Source organism: Rattus norvegicus, chromosome 16 (genome assembly GCF_021556685.1).
Source record: "Rattus norvegicus strain SHRSP/BbbUtx chromosome 16, alternate assembly SHRSP_T2T, whole genome shotgun sequence".
In the NCBI taxonomy this organism is placed as follows: domain Eukaryota; kingdom Metazoa; phylum Chordata; class Mammalia; order Rodentia; family Muridae; genus Rattus; species Rattus norvegicus.
In genome coordinates this window covers 37,568,094-37,581,952 of record NC_141549.1, presented here as the reverse complement: position 1 = coordinate 37,581,952, position 13,859 = coordinate 37,568,094, and the positions used below count along the sequence as shown (strand labels likewise).

At 39.1% G+C, this 13,859-nt stretch overlaps 2 protein-coding genes across 2 annotated transcripts in view; both read right to left on the bottom strand.

The window, feature by feature from the left end:
• The window catches only part of Erich1 (glutamate-rich 1), a gene marked incomplete at its 5' end in the record, with an annotated part of 52,793,804 nt that overhangs the window by 46,082,411 nt on the left and 6,697,534 nt on the right, over positions 1-13,859 (bottom strand).
• The window catches only part of Galntl6 (polypeptide N-acetylgalactosaminyltransferase-like 6), a 1,235,193-nt gene that overhangs the window by 1,159,805 nt on the left and 61,529 nt on the right, over positions 1-13,859 (bottom strand). The gene's annotated exons all lie outside the window — the stretch shown is intronic.

Genomic DNA, 13,859 nt, shown 5'->3' with positions numbered 1-13,859 from the left:
AGAAAGTTGTTATAGGACTCTGGGGAAACTTCTCGTTCTTCAAGAACAAGGATATAAATCAGGGCATGGGAACAAGTCAAAGTATGCATGACAGACTTCAATTAAGTTGGGATGGTGAGAGCAGAGGAACTGAGCAATCTGAGTTTTTTTTTTGTAAACCATGGAAATGCGACAATCCTGGATTCCAGATTTCTGATTGACTTTTGAGAGACTAGTGCTCTGCTTCCTGAAAGAAGAAATCTTTCTTAAATCCTTGCATGGGATTTTCTAATTTAATTCAATAACCTTATTATGCAACATGAATTGGAAGATGTATGTTTCATTTGCATTAGGAAACACCAAATTTTTATACTTATTAATTGATGAAAGCAGAACCACTGTTTGACATTATGATAACCAAGAAGCTGACCCACCAAGTGACAGGACTCGAGGTTCATCTGATGTTTCAGGGTTGTTTTGTTTCCTCCCCTTTCTCTCTCAGCTTTACAATTTCCAGGATGGAGAACACTCACTGAAATTCCTAAGCTTATCACACCTCGTGCATTATAGACTATTTTACTAAAATAAGCCAGCTGCTTTCTTAAATGTGCTAAGTAATAAATGCAGGCTTACATTAAATCTAATGTCATGTTTATTTTGTAAACAGATACATATGTGCAATAGACTTACTGTTTCTGCTTTACGTGTTGAAATCTTTACACTCCAATGGTATTAGAAAGTATGAATTTAGGGAGGTAATTTGGTATGAGCTCAGTGAGATTACAAGTGGTACCATTGCTACTTTCAAAGGAATATAGAGAATTCTCTAACCATCTCTCGATCATGGGAAGTTTTGCCAAGCAATCAGTAATCCTTAAGCCTGAACCTCACCAGAACTGGAGTGTGTTGGCATCTGACATGATTTCCAGCCTCCAAAACCTAAGATACTGCTGATCTCGGAAGTAATTTAGTTTACTGTTCTTCCTTCCTTATAGCAGTCCAAACTAATTAAAACAATTACAATCCTATTATGTAAAAACCAGTTCAATTAAATCAGTCTGATTTTCTAAAAAGAGACGTCACGAAGATATGAAAATAGAAAACCACTTTAAGATCTTTACATTTTCTCTTAGTCCCAGATTATATATATATTTTTTGCTTCAAAATCGATGTTGAGTATTGGTGCCCACAACCACGTTTGCAATTCTCCATACTTAAAATATTTATAGATTGAAATATGTCATCTCTAAGAAGTCATCTTTGACTCTAAACTAAGAAAGATAGTTAATTGATTTGAAATACTTTAGATTAATGAAGAGGTCTCAAAATAAAAGCACTTTATCCAAATTTAGAATTTCAAATAGTTGCAGTACTGTGTGATATTCTTCATAATTCTGTGTTATGTGACACTAGAAAATATGTTGCCTAAGATGATTTGTTTATGGTTTCAAAAATTGACCACAGATTGAGCATCTCTTATACAATATATTTAGACGGAAAAACTTGTGATTCATTTTTCACAATTTGGATTATCTGCATACACAAAGGGATATCTTGAGAAAATATCAGAATGTTAAATGTGAAACACATTTAAATTACACAGTTCTTTAGTACACCTGGATCCCTACTGGGACACACACAGACTTGTACTGGACATCAGATTAAAGCAGAGAGGACCTGTGTATGTTTTAGCCTTTAGGCTTTTGAATCAGAAAAGCTCAATAGACTGCCCATTATCGATGAAAGGGCAGATTGCAAATATAGCATTTTTTATGTTTAAAACCAAATTGAACTGGTTCTTGTCCTTATTTGCTGCATGTTTATTTAGTTTCTACTTGTAGATACTAAAATTGCAAAATCATTTGGAAACTTACTTATTTCTTAATAGGAGGCCTGACAGAACACAATCATTGAGGTAGCTGATTTCCGCACGGGCAGTACCTCTCAGACTAGTTTGCAATTTAATTCTGTCTATTGGATTTTTGCCTTCTTCAGTAACATGACGGAAACTTGGGCATGTGATTCTTATTTTCTTTTGGGAACTTAAGGAAGTAAGCCAGACACAACAGAAAGTTTGCTTTTAAAACTTGTACCCTTCCTTTCTTGTTTTGGTTCATGAAAATTATCCTTTTAGTTCTTTTGAAATATGAAGAGTTGTCTAAAGTATTTTGGATGTACAGATAAAAAGTCCAATAAGAAACTGTTGTATAAATGTCTCATTCATGAGACATGAAATATAAGAATATCTCATATTCTAATCTGATATAATTTATGTAATAATAATTCTGACTACCTATGAAAATAAATAATTGATCAATGTAATTGACATCTTGTAACTTTGAAACACAATTTTATGATCAAATTTCTTTTCTTTTTAACAACCTAGAGATTTCTTGTTTTTCTGTGAGGTTTATCCCTGTGTTTATCATATTTTTTAATGGACAGTACTAAGAGTCCACTTCTTGTCTCAGTTCACAATTTATTTTTGGTTTAAAGAAATTATGTACTTTGAAACATATCAACAGATTAGATTTTCTCAATATGTCCAATATTTAAGTATTTAAGCTAAATTATTTTTCCAATAACATGTATTCCCAATGAATATACCTTTTTCATTTTTATGTTGTAACATTTTCTTCACTGACACCTGTTATTTACATTGAAATATTTATTTTTTGCTGCATTTCTTTTTTCAAGCATGTTACATTTTATTTAAAAAATTTTTTTCTTCACATTAAATCCCAATATCTGCCCCCCTTTCCTTCCAATTTCCTTTATGCAGATCCTTACTCCACTCAACCTTCTCAAAAGAGAAAGGGAAGCCCCCTCAGGGTGTCACCACCCCAATAATACCCCCACATCTGAAAGCATTTAATCACTTTGGGACTAAACATACCCTTTCCCACTGAGGCCAGACAAGGTAGTCCATTTAGGGGTTGATGATCTACAGACAGTCAGGTGGACTACAGGTGCTTCCTCTTTTGGTTGGATAACCCACCTGAACCCCAGCTGCCACCTGTTACATATGCTCAGGGGTGTAGGTCCAGCCCAAGATCTTTGGTTGGTGATTTTTTTCTTTGGGAGCTCACAAGAGTCCAGGTTAGTTGACTCTATTGGTCTTTCTATGGAGCCCGGGTCCTTTTCGGGTCTCTCAATTTCTCTCCCAACATTTCTGTAAGATTCCTTTAGCTCCATCTAATTGTTGTGTGTGAGTATCTGCATCTCTTTCCATTGGCTGCCAATGGAGCCTCTCAGAAAACAGTTATGCTAGTTTCCTGTCAGCAATCATAATAGAGTATTATTAATAGTGTCAGGTATTGGTTCTTCCTGTAGGATGAGTCTTGATTTGGGGTAGTCATTGGTTAGCCATTCCTTCAGTCTCTGCTCTTTGTTTCTGTGCATCTTGTTGGCAGGACACATTTTCGATCAAAGATTTTGTGGGTCGGTTACTGTCCTTATCCCTCCACTGGGAATCCTGCCTGGCTACAGGAAGTGGCCACTTCAGGACCCATATACCCGATTGTGAGGAATCTCAGCTAAAGTCACTCCCATGGATGCTCTAGGCATCTCTCCATCCCAGGTCTCTGGCATGTACTAGAGATGCTCCCCCTGCCTGACTGAAGATCTCTCTTCTTTCTCCTATGTCCTCCTTACATTTGATCTCTACCCTCTCACTCCATTAAATACCTATTTAGGATCACTTGTACTTGTTTTATTATTTGTATTTTTTAACTTGGTTGTCCTTGTTAAAGCCTAGTTTGTACATTTTGTTTTTGTGCTTTTAAATAACATTTTTTAATTCAAGATTTTCTACATGAATTTTCACCAATTCCTTCAATGCCCTAAAAGAAACAAACCGTGGCCTGAGGAGGGAAAAATGGTTTTAAGTATCCTATTTAAAGGAATAAGACAAGCCTAGCTTTACTGAAACCAAAAGCAAACTCGGTTAATTGTAATCTATTCATTTTAAATAAACCAGGATTTATGTGACTTGAAGTTTTTCATTGTAAGGTAGGAAAGAGTTGATCAATAATATATACCTAACAGTATTTCTATTCTACTACAAACTCACCTTTATATCTAACTGCATTCAACATGAAGTGAAATTTCTTTGTTAGAGTGTCTTCTTATAGTATTTCAAATTATTTAATTATTGTATTTGAACTTGTGTGATAACTGGATTTTCTGTTCTGCTTTTTGACACAGGTGCTCATCAAGGCTCCAATTATATTGTTGTAGTTCTTAAATTTTCGATAATCTTGATTTAATCTCCTGAGTTCTGGTATTATAAATATGTCTCCAAGCCTGGCTTATGAGGTCTGAAAATGTTGTAGATTTTAATTTTAAATTATTTTGCAATGTTGAAAACTAGGAATCTCATTCTGTCTCTACTGAATTGATTTGAGGGTAGACATGCCATTCCATGAATCCTACTCTTACGAAAATTGAGTAAAATGAAATTCTTGACAGGTAATGAGCCCACAAAAATGACAGAGAGAAGTATATATGGTGCTGGAGATGTAAAGATTTTAATTGTCTGCTACACAAGAACTCTACAAACTTACACAAGCATCCATCATTTAATTTCTTTCTTTCTTCAAACATATGTAAATATGTAAAATAATATCATGAGCTTATAGAAAAGAAAGATTGTTCCTCAGGATTGGAAACATCGAGAGACCAAAATTGCCATTAGAACAGCAATCATTTGCTGGTAATCATTATTTTAGAGATAACATGTTAAGATGCGATTGCAATAATACAATCATAACCTAAACATTTTTATGGTTTTAAAATAATAGATACAGTATTATATTTAGAGATCATTAAGATGTATTGCCCTAGATATAAACTATTCTTTTTATTGGGGATAATCTAATTTATTAAATACATTCTGTTCTACTAGAAAATTTCATTTTGGGAGTCTTAGTAAGATGTATAAATTTACTATTTTGGATTAATGAATTAATTATTAACTCTATCCATGTTCTATGTTTCATTTAATAACCTATTAATTATTTTACAGAGATCTTAGAATGAGATTACCTATCTGCCTTTGTTTATTATTCTCCACAAGACGAAACAGATTACCAATAATGCAATCGGAGCAGACCACAGGACAGATTAGAATTAAAAGACGCAGAGTACCTTAGTTATGCTTTAAGAAAATAAGGAGGATTTTATCATGAGTATTCCATGCTTTTTTCCTAATATCCATTTATCAGTGAGTACATACCATGTATTTTCTTTTGTGACTGGGTTACTTCACTCAGGATGCTATTTTCTAATTCCATCCATTTGACTGAGAATGTCATGAAGTCATTGTTTTTAATAGCTGAGTAGTTCTTCATTGTGTAAATGTACCACATTTTCTGTATCCATTCCTTGGTTGAAGGACATCTGCATCCTTTCCCGCTTCTGTCTTTTATAAATAAGGCTGCTATGAACATAGTGGACCATGTGTTCTTATTACATGTTGGAGACCATATGAAGCTCAAGAAGAATTAAGACCAAAATGTGGATGCTTCAGGCCTTCTTAGAAGGGGAACAAAATACTCACAGAAGGTAGAGGGTGGGAGGGATTTGGGAGGAAAAGAGGAGGAGGACAGGAAATAAGGGAAGAAGAATCAGGTAGGGGAGCAAACAGGGATAATACACAGAGGGTCAGGAAATTGAACAGAGGTACGTAGCAATGTGAGATGGGGAACTGGAGGAAACCACCAGAAAGTCCTAGCTACCAGGAAATCAAGAGGGTCCAAGGACCCAAAGGGGGTGAGATTAGCTGGAATGTACAAAGGGGAGGCAGGACCTGTAGAGACCATATCCAGAGCTTAGGCAAGGCCCATTTAAAAGGATGGGGCCATCCACTCATCTCCAAATTTTTAACCCAGAATCACTCCTGTCTAAAGGAAATACAAAGTGTGGAGCAGAGACTGAAGAAAAGGCTATCCAGAGACTGCCCCACCTGGGAATCCATCCCATATCATACACAGTCAAGAAAACCCAGACACTATTGTGGATTCCAAGAAGTGATTGCTGTCAGGAACCTGATATAATGGTCTCCTGAGAGTCTCTGGTAGAGCCTGACAAATACAGATGTGAATGCTCATAGCCAACCATTGGACTGAGCATGGGGACCTCAATGGAGGAGTTAGAGAAAGGAATAAAGGGGCCGAAGGGGTTTGGAATCCCACAGGAAGAACAACAATATCAAACATCCGGAACCCCCAGAATTCCTAGGGACTAAACCACCAACCAAAGAGTATTCATGGAGGGACCCATGGCTTCAGCTGCATATGTAGCAGAGGATGGCTTTATCTGGTATCAATGGGAAGAGAGGCCCTTGGTCCTGTGAAGGCTTGAAGCCCCAGTGTAGGAGAATGACAGGGCTGTGAGATGGGAGTGGGTGGGTGGTTTGGTGAGCATTCTCATAGAGGCAGGTGGAAGGGGATGGGATAAGGGCTTTGCAGAGGGGAAACAGGGAAAGGGGTAACATTTGAAATATAAATAAATAAAATATTGAATAAAAAATAAGGAGAAGGAGGGAGTTAACAAGTAGTCTGGGCTAAAATTTACCTGCAGAAAACTCTAAATTCTTTTTAAATAAAAATACTCTAGTGTTTGCTCATCAAATACTAGAATATTACAAATTTAAATTTCTTAAAGTTAAACTGGAAAGCTTAAAGGGATTTACAAAGAGTAATAGACATTGATTCTAATCTCCTTTAATAATATGAACTGTAGTAGATATCTATATATTTAGAACATGAAAGTTATTCAAATAATCAATTGAGTTAATTTATATAACTAAGAAAAGATTATATATAATATATAATTAAGAATTTATATAATTAAAAAATTTCAATATTACTACAGTCAAGAAATGTGAAATTGTTTTATTATGTGGAAATTGACATTCATTTCAAAATACAATTATCTTCAAGAAAGTATGGTGTCGCCAGACCCCGAGAGAGAGACACCCAACCGCCTGGTCAGGTGGGCACTCCTGAGGCTGCAGAGCTGAAGAGACCACCAACACTGCTCACCCCTGCCCACATCCCTGGCCCAAGAGGAAACTGTATAAGGCCTCTGGGCTCCCGTGGGGGAGGGCCCAGGAGCGGCAGGACCCCTGTGCCTGAGACACCACCAGAACCAGAAGGAAACAGACCGGATAAACAGTTCTCTACACCCAAATCCCGTGGGAGGGAGAGCTGAACCTTCAGAGAGGCAGACAAGCCTGGGAAACCAGAAGAGACTGCTCTCTGCACACACATCTCGGACGCCAGAGGAAAAAGCCAAAGACCATCTGGAACCCTGGTGCACTGAAGCTCCCGGAAACGGCGGCACAGGTCTTCCTGGTTGCTGCCGCTGCAGAGAGCCCGTGGGCAACACCCCTCGAGCGAACTTAAGCCCCCGGACCACAGGTAAGACCAAATTTTCTACTGCAAGAAAGCTGCCTGGTGAGCTTGGGACACACGGAAGCAGAATTCCTGTAGGACCGGGCACGTTCTGTGTTTACCTGAAGTCCCACACCCACAGATCCCGGCCCGCAGCAGCTCTCTGCTCCCAGACCCCGTGAGAGAGAGACCCAACCGCCTGGTCAGGTGGGCACTCCTGAGGCTGCAGAGCGGAAGAGACCACCAACACTGCCCACCCCTGCCCACATCCCTGGCCCAAGAGGAAACTGTATAAGGCCTCTGGGCTCCCGTGGGGGAGGGCCCAGGAGCGGCAGGACCCCTGTGCCTGAGACACCACCAGAACCAGAAGGAAACAGACCGGATAAACAGTTCTCTGCACCCAAATCCCGTGGGAGGGAGAGCTGAACCTTCAGAGAGGCAGACAAGCCTGGGAAACCAGAAGAGACTGCTCTCTGCACACACATCTCGGACGCCAGAGGAAAAAGCCAAATACCATCTGGAACCCTGGTGCACTGAAGCTCCTGGAAACAGCTGAACAGGTCTTCCTGGTTGCTGCCGCTGCAGAGAGCCCGTGGGCAGCACCCCACGAGCGAACTTGAGCCCTGGGACCACAGGTAAGACCAACTTTTCTGCTGCAAGAAAGCTGGCTGGTGAACTCAAGACACAGGCCCACAGGAACAGCTGAAGACCTGTAGAGAGGAAAAACCACACGCCGGAAAGCAGAACACTCTGTCCCCATAACTGACTGAAAGAGAGGAAAACAGGTCTACAGCACTCCTGACACACAGGCTTATAGGGCAGTCTAGCCACTGTCAGAAATAGCAGAACAAAGTAACACTAGAGATAATCTGATGGCGAGAGGCAAGCACAGGAACCCAAGCAATAGAAACCAAGACTACATGGCACCATCGGAGCCCAATTCTCCCATCAAAACAAACATGGAATATCCAAACACACCAGAAAAGCAAGATCTAGTTCCAAAATCATTTTTGATCATGATGCTGGAGGACTTCAAGAAAGACGTGAAGAACTCCCTTAGAGAACAAGTAGAAGCCTACAGAGAGGAATCGCAAAAATGCCTGAAAGAATCGCAAAAATCCCTGAAAGAATTCGAGGAAAACATAAATAAACAAGTAGAAGCCCATAGAGAGGAGACACAAAAATCCCTGAAAGAATTCCAGGAAAACACAAGCAAACAGTTGAAGGAATTAAAAATGGAAATAGAAGCAATCAAGAAAGAACACATGGAAACAACCCTGGATATAGAAAACCAAAAGAAGAGACAAGGAGCTGTAGATACAAGCTTCACCAACAGAATACAAGAGATGGAAGAGAGAATCTCAGGAGCAGAAGATTCCATAGAAATCATTGACTCAACTGTCAAAGATAATGTAAAGCGGAAAAAGCTACTGGTCCAAAACATACAGGAAATCCAGGACTCAATGAGAAGATCAAACCTAAGGATAATAGGTATAGAAGAGAGTGAAGACTCCCAGCTCAAAGGACCAGTAAATATCTTCAACAAAATCATAGAAGAAAACTTCCCTAACCTAAAAAAAGAGATACCCATAGAATTACAAGAAGCCTACAGAACCCCAAATAGATTGGACCAGAAAAGAAACACCTCCCGTCACATAATTGTCAAAACACCAAACGCACAAAATAAAGAAAGAGTATTAAAAGCAGTAAGGGAAAAAGATCAAGTAACATATAAAGGCAGACCTATGAGAATCACACCAGACTTCTCGCCAGAAACTATGAAGGTCAGAAGATCCTGGACTGATGTCATACAGACCCTAAAAGAACACAAATGCCAGCCCAGGTTACTGTATCCAGCAAAACTCTCAATTAACATTGATGGAGAAACCAAGATATTCCATGACAAAACCAAATTTACACAATATCTTTCTACAAATCCAGCACTACAAAGGATAATAAATGGTAAAGACCAACATAAGGAGGCAAGCTATACCCTAGAAGAAGCAAGAAACTAATCGTCTTGGCAACAAAACAAAGAGAATGAAAGCACACAAACATAACCTCACATCCAAATATGAATATAACGGGAAGCAATAATCACTATTCCTTAATATCTCTCAATATCAATGGCCTCAACTCCCCAATAAAAAGACATAGATTAACAAATTGGATACGCAACGAGGACCCTGCATTCTGCTGCCTACAGGAAACACACCTCAGAGACAAAGACAGACACTACCTCAGAGTGAAAGGCTGGAAAACAACTTTCCAAGCAAATGGTCAGAACAAGCAAGCTGGAGTAGCCATTCTAATATCAAATAAAAATCAATTTCCAACTAAAAGTCATCAAAAAAGATAAGGAAGGACACTTCATATTCATCAAAGGAAAAATCCACCAAGATGAACTCTCAATCCTAAATATCTATGCCCCAAATACAAGGGCACCTACATACGTAAAAGAAACCTTACGAAAGCTCAAAACACACATTGTACCTCACACAATAATAGTGGGAGATTTCAACACCCCACTCTCATCAATGGACAGATCATGGAAACAGAAATTAAACAGAGACGTAGACAGATTAAGAGAAGTCATGAGCCAAATGGACTTAACGGATATTGATAGAACATTCTATCCTAAAGCAAAAGGATATACCTTCTTCTCAGCTCCTCATGGTACTTTCTCCAAAATTGACCATATAATTGGTCAAAAAACGGGCCTCAACAGGTACAGAAAGATAGAAATAATCCCATGCGTGCTATCGGACCACCACGGCCTAAAACTGGTCTTCAATAACAATAAGGGAAGAATGACCACATATACGTGGAAATTGAACAATGCTCTACTCAATGATAACCTGGTCAAGGAAGAAATAAAGAAAGAAATTAAAAACTTTTTAGAATTTAATGAAAATGAAGATACAACATACCCAAACTTATGGGACACAATGAAAGCTGTGCTAAGAGGAAAACTCATAGCACTGAGTGCCTGCAGAAAGAAACAGGAAAGAGCATATGTCAGCAGCTTGACAGCACACCTAAAAGCTCTAGAACAAAAAGAAGCAAATACACCCAGGAGGAGTAGAAGGCAGGAAATAATCAAACTCAGAGCTGAAATCAACCAAGTAGAAACAAAAAGGACCATAGAAAGAATCAACAGAACCAAAAGTTGGTTCTTTGAGAAAATCAACAAGATAGATAAACCCTTAGCCAGACTAACGAGAGGACACAGAGAGTGCGTCCAAATTAACAAAATCAGAAATGAAAAGGGAGACATAACTACAGATTCGGAGGAAATTCAAAAAATCATCAGATCTTACTATAAAAACCTATATTCAACAAAACTTGAAAATCTTCAGGAAACGGACAATTTCCTAGACAGATACCAGGTATCGAAGTTAAATCAGGAACAGATAAACCAGTTAAACAACCCCATAACTCCTAAGGAAATAGAAGCAGTCATTAAAGGTCTCCCAACCAAAAAGAGCCCAGGTCCAGACGGGTTTAGTGCAGAATTCTATCAAACCTTCATAGAAGACCTCATACCAATATTATCCAAACTATTCCACAAAATTGAAACAGATGGCGCACTACCGAATTCCTTCTATGAAGCCACAATTACTCTTATACCTAAACCACACAAAGACACAACAAAGAAAGAGAACTTCAGACCAATTTCCCTTATGAATATCGATGCAAAAATACTCAATAAAATTCTGGTAAACCGAATTCAAGAGAACATCAAAACAATCATCCACCATGATCAAGTAGGCTTCATCCCAGGCATGCAGGGATGGTTTAATATACGGAAAATCATCAACGTGATCCATTATATAAACAAACTGAAAGAACAGAACCACATGATCATTTCATTAGATGCTGAGAAAGCATTTGACAAAATTCAACACCCCTTCATGATAAAAGTCCTGGAAAAAATAGATATTCAAGGCCCATACCTAAACATAGTAAAAGCCATATACAGCAAACCAGTTGCTAACATTAAACTAAATGGAGAGAAACTTGAAGCAATCCCACTAAAATCAGGGACTAGACAAGCCTGCCCACTCTCTCCCTACTTATTCAATATAGTTCTTGAAGTTCTAGCCAGAGCAATCAGACAACAAAAGGAGGTCAAGGGGATACAGATCGGAAAAGAAGAGGTCAAAATATCACTATTTGCAGATGACATGATAGTATATTTAAGTGATCCCAAAAGTTCCACCAGAGAACTACTAAAGCTGATAAACAACTTCAGCAAAGTGGCTGGGTATAAATTAACTCAAATAAATCAGTTGCCTTCCTCTATACAAAAGAGAAACAAGCCGAGAAAGAAATTAGGGAAACGACACCCTTCATAATAGACCCAAATAATATAAAGTACCTCGGTGTGACTTTAACCAAGCAAGTAAAAGATCTGTACAATAAGAACTTCAAGACACTGAGGAAAGAAATTGAAGAAGACCTCAGAAGATGGAAAGATCTCCCATGCTCATGGATTGGCAGGATTAATTTAGTAAAAATGGCCATTTTACCAAAAGCAATCTACAGATTCAATGCAATCCCCATCAAAATACCAATCCAATTCTTCAAAGAGTTAGACAGAACAATTTGCAATTCATCTGGAATAACAAAAAACCCAGGATAGCTAAAGCTATCCTCAGCAATAAAAGGACTTCAGGGGGAATCACTATCCCTGAACTCAAGCAGTATTACAGAGCAATAGTGATAAAAACTGCATGGTATTGGTACAGAGACAGACAGATAGACCAATGGAATAAAATTGAAGACCCAGAAATGAACCCACACACCTATGGTCACTTGATTTTTGACAAAGGAGCCAAAACCATCCAATGGAAAAAAGATAGCATTTTCAGCAAATGGTGCTGGTTCAACTGGAGGGCAACATGTAGAAGAATGCAGATCGATCCATCCTTATCACCCTGTACAAAGCTTAAGTCCAAGTGGATCAAGGACCTCCACATCAAACCAGACACACTCAAACTAATAGAAGAAAAACTAGGGAAGCATCTGGAACACATGGGCATTGGAAAAAATTTCCTGAACAAAACACCAATGGCTTATGCTCTAAGATCAAGAATCGACAAATGGGATCTCATAAAACTGCAAAGCTTCTGTAAGGCAAAGGACACTGTGGTTAGGACAAAATGGCAACCAACAGATTGGGAAAAGATCTTTACCAATCCTACAACAGATAGAGGCCTTATATCCAAAATATACAAAGAACTCAAGAAGTTAGACCGCAGGGAAACAAATAACCCTATTAAAAAATGGGGTGCAGAGCTAAACAAAGAATTCACAGCTGAGGAATGCCGAATGGCTGAGAAACACCTAAAGAAATGTTCAACATCTTTAGTCATAAGGGAAATGCAAATCAAAACAACCCTGAGATTTCACCTCACACCAGTGAGAATGGCTAAGATCAAAAACTCAGGTGACAGCAGATGCTGGCGAGGATGCGGAGAAAGAGGCACACTCCTCCATTGTTGGTGGGATTGCAGACTGGTAAAACCATTCTGGAAATCAGTCTGTAGGTTCCTCAGAAAATTGGACATTGAACTGCCTGAGGATCCAGCTATACCTCTCTAGGGGATATACCCAAAAGATGCCTCAACATATAAAAGAGACACGTGCTCCACTATGTTCATCGCAGCCTTATTTATAATAGCCAGAAAATGGAAAGAACCCAGATGCCCTTCAATAGAGGAATGGATACAGAAAATGTGGTACATCTACACAATGGAATATTACTCAGCTATCAAAAACAACGAGTTTATGAAATTCGTAGGCAAATGGTTGGAACTGGAAAATATCATCCTGAGTGAGCTAACCCAATCACAGAAAGACATACATGGTATGCACTCATTGATAAGTGGCTATTAGCCCAAATGCTTGAATTACCCTAGATGTCTAGAACAAATGAAACTCAAGACGGATGATCAAAATGTGAATGCTTCACTCCTTCTTTAAATGAGGAAAAAGAATACCCTTGGCAGGGAAGGGAGAGGCAAAGATTAAAACAGAGACTGAAGGAACACCCATTCAGAGCCTGCCCCACATGTGGCCCATACAAATACAGCCACCCAATTAGACAAGATGGATGAAGCAAAGAAGTGCAGACCGACAGGAGCCGGATGTAGATCGCTCCTGAGAGACACATCCAGAATACAGCAAATACAGAGGCGAATGCCAGCAGCAAACCACTGAACTGAGAATATGTCCCCCGTTGAAGGAATCAGAGAAAGAACTGGAAGAGCTTGAAGGGGCTCGAGACCCCAAAAGTACAACAATGTCAAGCAACCAGAGCTTCCAGGGACTAAGCCACTACCTAAATACTACACATGGACTGACCCTGGACTCTGACCCCATAGGTAGCAATGAATATCCTAGTAAGAGCACCAGTGGAAGGGGAAGCCCTGGGTCCTGCTAAGACTGAACCCCAGTGAACTAGACTATGGGGGGAGG